Here is a 12325-nt window from a genome sequence, read left to right as displayed (position 1 = left end):
GTTTGGATTAGTCCAATTTGTACTCCTCAAATTGTATCGGCAAAAAGGAGCGGATGGAGCAGCAACGAAATACAATTTAAATACATCAATGGAAACAATCGTGGCTATCCATCGTGCATTTCTTTCTATACAAGGGGAATATGAAAAATAAAACAACGAAATCAACACACGCACAAGCTAGCTTGCCTCCTTTCCTTTTCTTTCCTAATGCTGCTGGGATATACAACGATTTTGCTCGATACAATGGAAGCCTGAGGAGAAGCGAAACATTGCGTCGCAAGCCCCATCCTTGTGTGATTCTCCAGTCAGTCAATACCGAACCTTTCATTGAAGAGTTATTTCAATGAAATCCCATGCATCAGTTCGATTGCAATCTAAAGCAATATCCGAAATAATAAAAAGGTTGCAAGCACGGGGTAAATTGAAACGTAAGCCATAACTTTTACTAGGATTCACGATGGATTGACGTGATATATGTTTTCAGTAAATAATATCTTTTAACCCACCTTATAACATTCATAACCAGACTATTGAAATGCCATTACGAATTCCGCGCCTTTTGTTTACTATTCGTCGCTCGTGAAATCAAAACAAGATTTTTTGCGTGCTGACTCAATTGGTCCGGAAACACTTCTTTTTTTCCGTATAGCGCTCAATCCTGATGTAAGTTGAAACAGCAGTGAGAATCGACTATTTTTTACACTTTGCCGCAGGTTTTAATGTTTGAACTAATTAATGGTGCTGAGAATTATTTGCCGCTGATTTCTGTATAAATGAACATTTTAATTTCATTCCTCAGTATGTTGTACATTATTTTTAAATACACAGACATGAAACATATTTCGAATTTGGTAATTTTACAACTAGGGTCATTGAAATATTACGTAACGAAAATTTTCCACTATTTTCTGCTCCCTCTTCCCTACTTATGTACGTAACAAGTGGTGAATTGCGAAAAAACTTAAGCTTATTCGGATCTGTTTTTAAACCAGATTCCACAAGGCATCCTCTCCTACCCTCCTGAGTACGTTACGTAATGTTTGAATATTTGAATGATCCCATAAAGCTCATTGGGGTCATTTTGAGTGGCTCTACTCCGACATCCTGTCCTGGTTAATCTTTCTTGAAAGCGGTGGATCTCGATCAATTGCTCATCGCTACTGGTAATATTGTTATCATCGTTGACCCCAGAATAACTCGAGCATAGAAAGGGTATTCATGATATATTTTTTTGGATATTAATTCCTAGTATATAGTGTGCATTTTGCGTGAATCAGACCCACATCTGACGTGTACATGTATATCAAACACATTTTCTGGAACATCTTGTGTGAATTTGATTTTTTCTATCAAAAGTCATCCGTCATACCTGTTATATGTTGCAAATGGATTTAAATTTAGTGATTTTGTGATTTTCTAAGATAACTAAAGTTGAACTTCGAAAAAACCGTTTCAACGTGGCTCGGTTTACCTTAAATGTTGATCACGACCAGGTTCTAGGTGATCCATACGTGAAGTCCGAAATTGAGGTACTTTTTCGAACATATAGGGTGGTATATCTGAAAATCAAAACAGCACAAAAAACATCCGTTACATTACCACGAGATTTCAAACATTCGGATATTTCAGTTAAAGGCGGTGTTATGTTATTCCGGCACGACCAAAGCGGAAGCATTACGCTCGGTTTTAGAGTAATGGATCAGAATGTTTACTTGAACATTTTGAAGGAAAATTTGAAGCAAAGTGTCAACAAAATGGGATTGTTATACCAATATAATGACCCGCAGCATAAAGCACACAAACCTTACAAATCTTACAGTTGTGGTACTGAACCTTTTTGATGTAGGACTATGTCTTTTATTTCTGTACCGGGGTGTAAGTTCAAAGTTTCGAAAACGAGAGCGTGACGCTTGGAGTGCAAGGTTTTGAACGTTAATAGCTCTTTGTCGGCTGAACGGAGTGGTATGATGATCACTTTATTCGAAAGACAAAATGTCCGAGAAATATATGATTGTTAATAATTGACCCGGAAACTTGTTTCAATAACTTAGAAATTGTTTTGAAAACAGGCTATTGAAATAACACAAAACTGTATATAAGCGGATGCCAGTTCGGCAACCCATTCAATTTTTGTTTTGCTTTTGCATGAAATGATCATGTTCGCTTGTAAATGCGCTCGAGCAAAGGAAGATTTGCGCATTCGGTTTCCGTGATGCAATCGTGATGTTTCTATTCTGCTTCGCGTGGTGTGGTCATGAAAACTCTCGTGATTATTCTCACAGGAACAAAATAGAATTATGTATCAAATTTCATCAGTTGCTTTTGAAAATCCATGCAAACCCAACGGTTCCTTTCTGGACTACCAACAAGTTCGAAATAGTTGAATTTTATGTTAATAGCAATTTCATACTGATATTCATCCACTCACACACCAGCAAGGAGAGCTTTCAAAAATCTTCAAAAATATGTATTTATTCATTCATTGAGAATTGATTCAGATTAATTTCAAACAAATGATTACATAGCCAGTGGTAGTCCTACGTTTACCTTGCGTTTATATCACGAATATAACCCACTTCTAGTTTTTTCATAGGGGCTGAAAACACGTTTTAGTCATGGTGTTTCGGGTAAAAAAAAAGTTTGGTGGCCAAGATTTAATTTAAGAATAAGACACTTTGGTTCATATATTTGGTAACGCTGACAAAGGCCGATGAATGGAAGCTTTCACTGAGTGAAGGGTGCTAACGTTTCGTGAAGCAAGAAAACACCATTTTAATTTTTAAATTAACTTTCAGAATTAAATGTACTGTAGATTGCACTACACTGACATACTGAACTTACTGAATATCCAAGTAGTTTTTCAGTATTTCTTAGCTAAATTACCTTTCTAACGCTCCCAAAAACAACGTCCCAAAGAACATTCAGAACGGCAACAGAAAATTCGAATCAAATCGTGTGTCGGTGTGTGGTGGGGTGTCGGCGTCGACAGCAACCGCTGTAAAATAAATTTTCACCTTCAGCTTTCCCCCGAAGAACGCAAATACCTTCTTCAAATCAGGTTTAAAAGGCACTGAACTTTGACGCCACCTTTAACCCGGAAACAATGCGAAAATAATTGATCGAACGGAAAAAGTCAACAATAAGTCCCAGTCATCCTGTTAACGAACAGGTGGCAAAAAGTCTACTCAAATGGCCTTTCTCAAGGATGAGCGTTTAGTTTAGATTTTCAATTTTTTTCCTGTTTTAGTGCTAGAGGCAAATGAATTAAGAAATTCTGAGAATTTGGGAATGTCTCTATTATTCGAAACATCACTATCATTATACCATTCATCCTAACACATTCTTAAAATCACAGATGCGCTCTTCCAGCAAAAAAATATATAAACATATTCGCTGTTAATTACTTCGGATATTATTTTAGAATACATCAAAATATTTAAAATAACTCTTTGGTCGAAACTTTTGGTGGCCCTGAAGAGGACCGATGGGTTTGCGTGGTTTTGTAGTAGAAAATGGGCGATTCATGAACCATTTTAGTTTTCACGAGACTAGTTCAAAATTAAAAGACAGGTTATTGAAATAACGAATATTATTCTCGTGTTAGACACGGTGCGGCCCGAGGCGATTACATACTTGTTCTCCCCCCCCCAGCGTTATCTATTTGATAACGCATAAAATCAACAATACGTACATGTGATTCAATCATACACAACCAATCTCCACATAACGGAATTAAAACCGATTCGAAGTCCTATTCTATATTTCTTTTCTGCTTTACTTCTGTTCGTTAGTGCAAGCTCTGCATTATATTTGCTTCGCGCATAATCTTAGGATGTATTAGGCTAAGGTGACGTTGGCTCGGAGTACGCACGAAAATTTGAATGTACGATAACTGACGAAGAGAAACAAACATTTTTTTTTTTGTAGAAGCTGGTGAATACGAACGAAGCAAGGGGGAAGCAGTATTACCACACCCATACAACTCAATGTGGTTGTTTACATTCACTATTGCATACAATCCATACGACCACTTTTCCGTATCCAGTGTCACCGCCGCCTTATGAATCGAAAAATTTTGCACGTCCATTCAACACGGAAGCAAAATAGAAACTGAGTGAAGTATTTATAGTGAAGAATTTTCACTTGAATGGACTTTCAAGCATTTTTAAAGATGTTTGTGGTTTCACCAATATTTATAAATGTGGAGGCGATCTGGCGTTGTGGTAACATCCATACCTCTCACGCAGAGATCACGAGCTCAATTCTCACTCCCGACATTCTTCCAAAAATGGAAGTAAAAGTGACGAACCAGCCGAAATGTGTTGAAAGTCACTATAAAAGAGAAAAACAAAAAAATTATAAATTTTAGTGATATCAACATCTTGTTTTCAAAGCAGTTTTTGAGCTATGGAAAAAAGTTTTCGAGTGAATAACTAACAATCACCACTCATACACCTTTTATCTTACGAAAGTGATTGTCATACCACATTGGCATTGGCGCTTAAATCCTTGCATTCCAAACGTAACGCTTTCGTTTTCAAAATTTTAACTTAAACCCCAGTACAGATGCAGAAAAATAGATGCGGTGAAAAATGCAGAATCACTTTCCACCAGACGGCACGAAAATCGACGAAAAATTGCACCACTTGGGAAACTAAACTAAACTCTCGGCCTTGAGAAAGGTCATTTGGAAAACCTTGCTACCTTCTCTAGCTGGATGACTGATGAATCGTGAATGCTATGAATGCTTACTTAATAAATTGTGTATACTCAATAAATTGAAAACGGGTGGGGCTTGAATTGCAACATTTTCTCTGTTCACATTGTCCGTAGAACGAACGCTGAGTTTGCCATTTCTATTTCATGAAAATGTGCCCCGTTTTTTTCTATTTAACACGATTACTGAAATACTTACGTGGTCCTACGTCAAAAGAATTACAAAATGTTTTCTTGGCTTTTCGTATGGCTGAGTATGGTTGCTCTACCATAATCTCCCGACATCACTGCCATTGAAAAACTATTGCAGCAATTCACTTAGGAAAGTTCGAAACCATTTTTTTTCCTAACAATAAAGATTTTGGGAACTGTTTGATGACGTAGATAACTGCTAAAGGCAGCTAAAGGAAGTTGCAATGAACATGGATTACCCTACTAAAGATGGAATCATGAAATTGTTCAACACCTTCGAAATCGAATCGAAATTACAACTACCGTACGAATATGAGCATGAGTGAATTTTCATACATTCGCTAATCTACAGTCATCTTCTAAGAAATAAAAATAGTTTTTCAGAAATAGATGACATACCTTTTTACTCTGAAGTGACACTATGACCTCATCTAAATAAAATGCTTCGAAAGTTTGTTTTTGACCTTCAAAAATAGTGAAAAGAGATCATCTGTATGGTGGTACACGAACTGGAGTTTGAGTCACTGCAAGTGTTTTAACGCGTTCGTCGCCCAACACGACGTTTCTGAGTTCCTTGCGGAGTCCAACTTGCGGATAAATTAAAAAATGGAGATCAAACTTAGTTTGTAGACAACTTTGCCATGATCTAGCAATATTTTATTTAATCTGAAGACGAATTGACAACAATAACACATGCCAAAGTCATATTATATGAGTTTCGTGAAAAATTACAGTACAAACCATCCGTACCGTATCCGTATAAATAAAAAGTATAGTATAAACATTATAATAATATGGTTATGATTTTATTATTTTTCTACATATCCTACAGTTACACTAAGGTGCCTATTCCATCAAATTTCTTCTAAAAATACTATTCAATTTGAAGATTTTCGAGGATCAAACAATCAAAACTTTGAGAACTTTGAGGCACCCCTAAATCATGTCCGATTGAGCTGAAATTTTGCGCAGATCATTTTTTGAGCCAATAAACAAAATGTACGTGGTCGGTTCTTTAAATTTAATAATTATTTTTTATTCATACCTTCGTTGCCTCTTAGACTAAGTCCCAAAAGGTCGGTTTTCGGCCAAATTTTTTTGACGTAGGACTACGTCTTTCATTTCTATACCGGTGTGTAAAATCAAAGTTTCGAAAACGAAAGCGTTACGCCGGAGACCGAGATTTTGAGCGTTAATAGCTCTTAAACAACTGAACGAAATGGTATGATAAACACTTCATTCGAAAGATAAAATGTCTACGCGTTCTATACTTGTTACTTTCTGATCCAAAAACTTGTTTCAATAGTCTTAAAATTGCTTTCAAAACAGGCTATTGAAATAACCAATCGGTATATAAGCGAGCGCCGCTCGGAAATCCACTCAGTTCAAATTGAACAGCGATTGGAGCATGTTGTCGCTGTTGTGGTGAAGCTCTTCGTTTATCATGAAAGCGCGGATGAACGGTGTCACCAAGAGCCTGTTTGTGCACCTTAGGCCAGAAGGGAATCCATCAGGAGGAGAGTGATGCCACAAACGGTTCCCCGGGAAGATCTCGAAGCAGCCGCTACACACACACATACACGCGTGGAATTCTTTCCTTTGGATGTCATTCAGCATCGAGAAAGATCCGGAAAATAATCTGCCAGTTCCTCTGGGAATTTAAAAATACATTCATGTGAAAGAGTTTATTTGAATGTTTTCTATCCATGTAACACTGTGACCAAATATGTTTCAATCAAGTGCTATTAACAGATGGTTATCGAGTTAGCATTAACCACTGGTGGGCTTCCAGTATTGAGGAAAATGTGGAAATATCTAATCGTTACTGAAAATAATCTGCCAGTTCCTCTGGGAATTTAAAATTACATTCATGTGAAAGAGTTTATTTTAATGTTTTTTATCCATGTAACACTGTGACCAAATACATTTGGTTTTGTGCTTTTTCAAGCAATCGCAATTAACAGGATAGCTTTTGAAGATTATTCTACCCCATCAGTAGGATATTTCCGTATCCAATATTGTATGCGCCCACAATCGATTATTGCTCAGTCGCCGAAAGTTCCGAGCTCAGAGAGTTCATTCCCCTCTAGTTTGCCTTCCAAATTGCCATCGTAAACCACGCCTTCTCTCGATTCAATCACGCACAAAAAGCATATCTAAGCGATATTCTGGTGGTGAGATGCATTCATTTTTCGTGAGGACATCGACAAGACAACATCGTTGCTGAGGGTGCTGGACGACGAAGGATCGAGATCTGCCCTGAAACGCAAGCAGTTTGTTTGAAACTGTGAGGGAGCACAGAGAAGCCGATCCTTCAGGAGAAGAGAAGGTGACCATCGAAGTAGCCGCTACACACACACATACACGCACGGAATTCTTTCCGTTTGGATGCCATTCAGCATCGAGAAAGATCCGGAAAATAATCTGCCAGTTCCTCTGGGTATTTAAAAATACATTCATGTGAAAGAGTTTATTTGAATGTTTTCTATCCATGTAACACTGTGACCAAATATCTTTCAATCAAGTGCTATTAACAGATGGTTATCGAGTTAGCATAAACCACTGGTGGGCTTCCAGTATCGAGGAAAATGTGGAAATATCTAATCGTTACTGAAAATAATCTGCCAGTTCCTCTGGGAATTTAAAATTACATTCATGTGAAAAAGTTTATTTAAATGTTTTCTATCCATGTAACACTGTGACCAAATACATTTGGTTTTGTGATTTTTCAATCAATCGCAATTAACAGGATAGCTTCTGAAGATTATTCTTCCCCATCAGTAGGATATTTCCGTATCCAATATTGGATGCATAAAACCTTGTGTCTCCAACGTAACGCTCTCGTTTTCGAAGTCCCCCAAATATTCATTCATTCAGAATGAATTCAGATTCAACTTCAAACAAATGATCTCTAAATCAACGATAGTCTTACGTCACCCTTGCGGTTATTCCATAGATATAACCCACTTCCTGTTTTTTCGAGATGGCACCAGATTTCGACGTTTCATGCATTTTTAAGTCATTTGGCATCGACATTTTTTTTCGATTTTCCAAACTTCCTTTACTTTCCCCCTGGAAGGTTTTCGAGGATTAAAAAATCAAAACTTTGAGCGCTTTGCACCCCTAAATCATGTCCGATTGAGTTGAAACTCTGCACAGGTAATTTTTTTGGGCCAATAAACAAAATGTACATGGTCGGTTTTTGAAATTTTACATGACCATTTTCGCTGCCACCCTAATGTACATATAACGGGTTCGATAAGACAAAGTCATCATAGAATCCCTGAAGAAAATTTTCTGTTGAACTTGCACCGAGTCGAGTCGGATAATATAAAACCGCCTCAAAAGGAAGCAGGTAGTTCTAAAATAGAAAAATTAAAACAGGAATTTCAAAGAACAGAAATGCCTGGATGAAGTGAAACGGTTTTCGAGCCTCACCATTATCGCCGTTCGCCTGAAACAGTTGGCGAAGCCTGACACAGGCTGAGATAACGGCTCACTATTGTTTCTATGAGGTATGAAGGAAAAATTACAAGAATGACGTCAACTCGGACCCCAGCTGGGTATTTACAGCAACGAGACAGTCTACGAAAGTCACCATGTGGTAGAAGGACGGAGAGCAACCGTTTCAAAACGCACACAGCTATCCGTAATGCTGACTCTCTAAACAAGTTTGATGATAGTGGTCCAGCGTTCTTTCGGATGCCGTCTTCCGTGTGGCGTTATGGAGTTGTTTTGATACTCGACCTGTTATTTGAATCACGTGAATATTGACGTGTTTATGGGGGGTGTGGTGACTCATTCGCTGGGAGCATAATCAAAAGTGGTTAATAATATGTGCTGTATGCTTGTTTTTTGCAATATCTGTCTAGCGTCGGTGATTTTTTCTGTTTAGTGCGGATGCCGGTGCGAGAATGAAAAACAAAATAGTTTGATTCACACTGAGGACCAGAGATGCCATATTTTCCATATATATGACATTGCTTCTTAAGGGGGTTTCATTTTTGCAACACTTTGGGTAAAAAGTTTTTTTTTAACAAACTACGTGTAAATATCATAATAATAATGTAAGTTTTAATAAAGTGGGACTGAATTACACTTTTATAGAATGACTTAAAATACGAATACAAGCTTTGAACAATCGAAAATGCTTTGGCATACAGGTGTGCAAGCATCAAATTTATTATGAGACGCAATGAAAACTGCAAGTGCTTGTGTTATAGGTGACAATAACAATGTAAATTAATGACGATATGGCGATATGGTATCTGTCATTTATTCTGAAGGGAGCGACATCTACAAAACAATCCGTATACATCCGTAGATATCATACTAATTTTCTTAACATCTGCTTACGGATCCATATCTTCGTTAGACAAACAAACCGGTGGATCAACGATTATCTCCGCACATCTGGCATCTCTGCTGAGGGCATATGTGCCATACGTGTGTTATTGTTTCACTGCTTTTAGTTTAAAAGAAAACAAAAACAGATTCACGTGCGGCAATGCTTCTCCGACATCAACCGGACACTTGTTTCAACACGTAAACATGGAACCACTTGAGAATAACAAAACTATTGGTTGTAGTGGTAGCGTGAATAATGGATTATTTGCATTCTATTTCCAAGTCATTAGAGCAAGTGTTCACGGGAAGCTTTCGTTTAAGCACACGAATAATAATCTGTTATAATGTTCTAGCCGACGGGCCGAATGCACTGAGTACCCCCCCACCCTGCTACCGCGTGACACCACTTAGTGGGCGCAATCCACCCTCTTATCAGATGAACCGCTGCAACAGTAACCCATGAGATGGCAACGGTTCGGATGTGTGAATAATCTGACCGGACAACGAGTGACCCATCCATCGCCTGCTGGAGTGTTTGTGCCACACAGATGCCCCGCGCACTCGCTGCACTGGAAAGCAGGTTTCGCTGATAAAAGAGGCAAGGCTCTGGGGGGCTATATAAATAATGAATACCCTCGAGATTGGCAATTCAAAATTATCCGACCTCGGTGGTGGCGAATAAGAGTGCGTTACTTGGAAAGGTCGTTAGGGTGTTTGGATAGTTATACTGATAGTTATTGTAGTTTTTGTGTTATCGTGATAATCGACGGTGTAAAAATATAAGGTGGATTTGTTTGAACTTCTGATAGTTTAGTTAGTGTTTGCGAAGTAAGTATTCCTTGAAGACATATCAATGTAAATGAACAGAAATGATTATATATCATGGAATGAAATCCATCAAATTGATGACTCACTCGAAAGAGTGTTTGAAAAATTTTAGGCTTGGTATCTATTCAGATCTCAATGAATTGAGAATAAGTGTGGCGTGTTTGGGCGCGATTTGAGGAAGGGAAAGTACAAAAAATATGATGAGTGATTCGAAGAATGATGAGTTGTGAAATGTTGTTAGATAACATATAAATCGAATTTGCTGATGCGCAAATTGAAATCGACAACACCTTTTGAAATAACGACAAAAAAAGGTTGTCAATTATAATAATAGAGTTTTTTTCCATTTCATAAACCTTCTTAGTCATCCAAAAGCAAAGTTATTCCGTTATTCCAATGTTATTCCGCGGATAAGCGGGGCTCTGCTATATTTGCATTTTATTTTTCTCAGTTTGTTATTTCCTGTTATTGATTGATGATTCTTTGTTTTTAAGAGGCTTTTTTTTTACTCAAACCTTTTGTATATTATTCTTTTCGAAAAATATTGGAAAAGTTTTTTTTTGTTTCGCCCCTAGGGTGCACGATTCAGAACTAGCATAGTCAGAAAAATCGTCTGTTATGGCAATATTTGTTTTTTAATTGTGTCTTTTGAACCGCTCAAACGATTTATGATTTCTTAAGTGCAATTAAAATATATTTCAGTATACTTTCCAGAAAAAATATTGTATGATATGGCAACTTTTTGGCGAAAACTTTTTAAAAAATGTTCGTTTCTTGTGATTATCGAGGTGTACCGCTAATTGTACTTTTTCTTTCATTTTTTCACCTCGAATTTGTTTTTTTATTAGCACTTGATATCTTGTCATTTCACGATAGTTTTACGGGTATGGTGGCGATCTCAAATCAAAAACGACGGAAATATTCTCTAGTACTTAATACTTAATATTAGATGTTTCGTTAGGGGTACCATCTGTCCTGATTTAACAGGACATCCTGATTCTGAGATGCCTTTGGGGCGTCCTGATTGATTTTTCATATTCTAGCATTTGTCCTGATTTTTATAAGAAATTCAATTTTGTTAACGAATCTCAAGATCCGTTTAAATTTATTTTGTATTTAGTTTTTGAGTAAAACATTTTTATTGGTGACTGAAATTCGCTACTTCCATCGGTTTCCATTTCGATGTGTTTTGTCTCGATATTCCAAGTTGATTTTTGAATGTCTAAACGTAAGTGATTTATAAGTGTTGGTGGCCAATTATACATTTCGTTATTTTGCCACCATTACCGGTAAATCTGAATTTAGAAAAGAATGTTCAATTTTAATCCACTTTCAAATCCATGTTCAATTATGTGGTGAAAAAAATTGTAATGTTATTCAATCCACTTGTTTATCACTTCGGATATTATTTTAGAATGCATCAAAATTAGTGATGAAACGGATATCAGTTTGACCGGATACCAGATATCCGGCCGCCGGATATTCGGCTGTTTATTTGCGAATACGAAACTGGGAGACACTGCATGTGTGCATAAAGCGAATAAGTGATTACATTTTAGGGAGAAATAAACACATAAAACATAAAAATAATGTACTATGATTAAATTTTCCGTTTCGAATGGATGTCCTTTAAAAGAGTATGAAGTTTTCTGCAAGGAATCTTCAACAGGTTTTTTTTTCTCATAAGGATTCAACTACTTAGGACAAGATTTAAATTACCTGATTGACCAAATTCTTCGATCTCAAAATAGCGTTCATCGTATCGTTGCTGAGCCGATTTCAAAGCATATTCTTGTACTGTTTATATTCAGGAAAAATTCGCTCGACAGTTGCCAAGAAGTTAGGCATAGTGAGAACGTTACAAACAAGGCATCGAAGCGCCAAAAAGGCGAGCGAACCGTCGATTCTTTTGAGGCATTCAATTTTTGTCCACCAAGTCTGTACATGCTCGTTTTCTGAAATTGTGATTTCCTTACGGAGTAATTTTATATTTAGGCTACAGAATTGATTCTCCACATCTTGTACATTCGCATTGTAGAATCTTGGAAACGCTTCTAACACAACGTTAATGTTAGTCAAATTGGAAAAATTTCTGGGATTTAACATTGCCGTAGACTTGAGCATAGAATCATCAAAATCGAATATTTTTCTAATTTATTTGATCAGCTCCACGAAAAAGCTGCGACAAATATCCTTCGAAATGATCTGCCTTTCACTATCCATTGTTCTGCTAATTTCTTCT

At 37.1% G+C, this 12325-nt stretch overlaps 1 protein-coding gene across 2 annotated transcripts in view; it reads left to right on the top strand.

The window, feature by feature from the left end:
• Positions 1 to 12325, top strand: part of LOC129762011 (sodium-coupled monocarboxylate transporter 1) — a 79565-nt gene that overhangs the window by 20222 nt on the left and 47018 nt on the right. The window contains exon 1 of one of the 2 annotated variants that reach the window (XM_055759949.1): positions 9568 to 10083. The exons of the other annotated variant lie outside the window; for it this stretch is intronic. The gene's annotated coding sequence lies outside the window, so the exon portion shown is untranslated. Of the gene's footprint in view, positions 1 to 9567; positions 10084 to 12325 lie in introns of those variants that run through there. 2 annotated transcript variants of the gene reach the window in all.

Source organism: Toxorhynchites rutilus, chromosome 1, assembly GCF_029784135.1.
Source record: "Toxorhynchites rutilus septentrionalis strain SRP chromosome 1, ASM2978413v1, whole genome shotgun sequence".
Classification (NCBI taxonomy): domain Eukaryota; kingdom Metazoa; phylum Arthropoda; class Insecta; order Diptera; family Culicidae; genus Toxorhynchites; species Toxorhynchites rutilus.
This window is presented reverse-complemented; position numbering and strand designations above follow the sequence as displayed.